The 3,950-nt window shown below is 39.6% G+C and overlaps 1 pseudogene; it reads left to right on the forward strand.

Annotated features, from left to right (window-relative positions):
• The first annotated feature begins 1,358 nt into the window (after nt 1-1,358).
• LOC115274800 lies at nt 1,359-3,232 on the forward strand (annotated as a pseudogene).
• Nucleotides 3,233-3,950: the final 718 nt, after the last annotated feature.

Genomic DNA, 3,950 nt, shown 5'->3' on the forward strand with positions numbered 1-3,950 from the left:
AGAGAGAATAAGAGGTAGAAAATTTATGTGAGCAAATCATAGCAGAAAACTTTCCTAACCTGGGGAGAGACACAGACATCAAAATCCAGAAAGCACAGGGGACTCCTAATAGATTCAACAAAAACCGACCATCAACAAGGCATATCATAGTCAAATTCACAAAATACTCAGGCAAGGAAAGAATCACGAATGCAGCAAGAGACAAAAAATCCTTAACATACAAGGGAAGACAGATTATGTTTGCAGCAGACCTATCCACAGAAACTTGGCAGGCCAGAAAGGAGTGGCAGGATATATCCAATGTGCTGAATTGGAAAAATAGGCAGCCAAGAATTCTTCATCCAGCAAGGCTGTCATTCAAAATCGGAGAGATAAAAAGTTTCCCAGACAATCAAAGTTAAAGGAGTTCGTGACCACTAAACCAGCCCTGCAAGAAATTTTAAGAGGGACTCTCTGAGGGGAGAAAAGATGGGAAAACAACAACAACAAAAAGGCCAAAAGCAACAAAGACTTGAAAGGACAAGAGAACACTACCAAAAACTACAACTCTACAGGCAACATAATGGCAATAAATTTATATCTTTCAGTACTCACTCTAAATGTCAGTGGTCTATACACCCCAATCAAAAGACACAAGATAACAGAATGGATAAGAAAACAAGATTAATCTATATTCTGTTTACAAGAGTCTAATTTTAGACCTAAAATCACCTTCAAATTGAAAATAAGGGGATGGAGAACCATGTATCATGCTAATATTCAACAAAAGAAAGCCAGAGTAGCCATACTTATATCAGACAATCTAGATTTTAAAATAAAGACTGTAGGAGCGGAGCCGCTTCCTGCTCTCCAGCGCTGCCGCGGGCTCCCCGGGGGAGCGCTGGCGAGGCGCAGACGGTGGGCACTGGGCATCTCTGGCCTGCGGCCCTCGCTCTCAGGCAGTGGTGGCGACGGCGTGGACCCACGGACCTGGAAGCACAGCATTCTAAAATAAACCCATCAGAATGACATCTCCTCAGGTTACCTTTGAAATAAGAGGAACTCTTACCAGGAGAAGTTTTTGCCATATGTGGAAGCTGTGATGCTTTGGGAAACTGGAGTCCTCAAAATGCTGTGGCTCTACTTCCCAAAAATGAGACCAGTGAAAGTTTCAGATCAGCCATTCTAATCTGAAGTAAAACCTCATGACTTTCTGAATTCGTTTCTAAAACACAGCTCTGCTCTGGATGCTTGAGCTGCCCTGTCACCTGTCTGAAGTCCCTTTCAGCCAACCTGGTCAAAGTTATGTGAACAGATAACACTTAGCTACATAACTTCAAGGGACCAGCCACGTTTGCCTTATTGAAGAAAATTGAAATCATGTTATGGAAAGCAACCATCGTCCTCACTAGAGGAGTATCAGTTCAGTACCGCTACTTCAAAGGGTTTTTTTTAGAACCAAAGACTATCGGTGGTCCATGCCAAGTCATAGTTTACAAGTGGGAGACTCATCTACAACCACAATCAATAACCCCTTTAGAAAATGAAATGACTATTGACGATGGACAGTTTGGAATTCACAATAGTGTTGAAACCCTGGATTCTGGATGGCTAACATGTCAGACTGAAATAAGATTATGTTTGCATTATTCTGAAAAATCTCCTGTCTCGATAACAAAGAAAAAATTAAAGAAATCTAGACTTAGGGTAAAGTTGACACTGGAGGGCTTGGAAGAAGATGATGATGATAGGGTGTCTCCCACCGTTCTTCACAAGATGTCCAACAGCCTGGAGATTTCCTTAATAAGCGACCATGAATTCAAGTGCAGGCATTCATAGCCAGAGTGTGGGTATGGCTTACAGCCTGGTCGTTGGACAGAGTACAGCATACAGACAATGGAGCCAGATAACCTGGAACTAATATTTGATTTTTTTTGAGGAAGATCTCAGTGAACACGTTGGTTCAGGGTGATGCCCTTCCTGAACACGTGAGGACAGCATGTCTCTTATCGTCCACCATTGCTGAGAGTGGGAAGAGTGCTGGAATTCTCACTCTTCCCATCATGAGCAGAAATTCCAGAAAAACAATAGGCAAAGTGAGAATTGACTATATAATTATTAAGCCATTACCAGGATACAGTTGTGACATGAAATCTTCATTTTCCAAGTATTGGAAGCCAAGAATACCATTGGATGTTGGACATCGTGGTGCAGGGAATTTTACAACAACTGCTCAACTTGCTAAAGTTCAAGAAAATGCTATTGCTTCTTTAAGAAACGCTGCTAGTCATGGGGAAGCCTTTGTAGAATTTGATGTGCAGCTTTCAAAAGATTTTGTGCCTGTGGTGTATCATGATCTCACCTGTTGTTTGACAATGAAAAAGAAATTTGATGCTGATCCAGTTGAATTATTTGAAATTCCAGTAAAGGAATTAACATTTGACCAACTCCAGTTGTTAAAGCTTGCTCATGTGACTGCACTTAAATCTAAAGATCTGAAGGAATCTGTGATTGAGGAAGAAAATTATTTTTCTGAAAATCAGCCATTTCCTTCTCTAAAGATGGTTTTAGAGTCTTTGCCAGAAGATGCAGGGTTTAACATAGAAATAAAATGGATCTGCCAACAAAGGGATGGAATGTGGGATGGTAATTTATCAATGTAGTTTGACATGAATCTGTTTTTGGATATAATTTTAAAAACTGTGTTAGAAAATACTGAAAAAAGGAAATAGTGTTTTCTTCATTTGATGCAGATATTTGCACAATGGTTCAGCAAAAGCAGAACAAATACCCCATATTATTTTTGACTCAAGGAAAATCAGATATTTACCCTGAACTCATGGACCTCAGATTCCGGACAACTTCCATTGCAATGAGCTTTTCACAGTTTGAAAACCTACTGGGGATAAATGTACATACTGAAGACCTGCTCAGAAACTCATCCCATATTCAAGAGGCAAAAGCTAAGGGACTAGTCATATTCTGCTGGGGTGATGACACCAACGATCCCGAAAACAGAAAGAAATTGAAGGAGTTTGGAGTTAATGGTCTAACTTATGATAGGATATATGATTGGATGCCTGAACAGCCAAATATATTCCAAGTGGAGCAGTTGGAACGTCTGAAGCAAGAATTGCCAGAGCTTAAGAGTTGTTTGTGTCCCACAGTTAGCCACTTTGTCCCTTCATCTTTGTTTGGGGACCCTGATATCCATGTGGATGCCAATGGCATTGATAACTTGGAGAGCGCTTAATTTTTACTGGGCAGAGGCCATGTGGGGGCACACACCACTTTGTGGGGATCCACCTTTCATCACTGAGCATTGTTTATCTCTGCCTTCTAGGTTTCTCAGTCCAATGAAGCAATAGTGAAGTATTTTACTATTTCACTACAATTCTTGCTAGAATTTCAAGTATGCTATTTAAAATCATTTGGCCAGGTGTAATTGCCAGTCAGTCTCTTTACAATGAGAAAATTTACTGGTTGGCAAACATTTTAAGCTAAATATGTAAACGTATAATTTTAAATGAATGTCCTTTAATGGCAGACTGCTTAGAAATTAACTATATAAATACCTTATATTTACAGATCTTAGAGCTTTCATTTGATCAGGTCTGAAATATTTAGCACTTGAGGAACATGACTATGCATAATCATATCTGACCATGGAAAAATAAGTACCTCAAATGCATGCATTTGCACTGGTGATTCCAACTGCACAAATCTTTGTCCCATCTATGTATATATGTATTTTTTACATGAGTTGACATGCACACCGTCTGCATTCAGTATGAACCTGAGGCTGCTGCCATTCTCCCACTTAACCAAACCAATGCCTATGTACACAGCCTGGAGGTGATCCTTGAGAACTTGTTTCATAAGTCTTTAAAAAGTTGTTTTGCATAAATGTTAAAGTTTCAAAATGCTGCAGGGTAATTTAATGTATAAAATATTAGAAGTATGTACTGTAT

Source organism: Suricata suricatta, chromosome 12 (assembly GCF_006229205.1).
Source record: "Suricata suricatta isolate VVHF042 chromosome 12, meerkat_22Aug2017_6uvM2_HiC, whole genome shotgun sequence".
NCBI lineage: Eukaryota > Metazoa > Chordata > Mammalia > Carnivora > Herpestidae > Suricata > Suricata suricatta.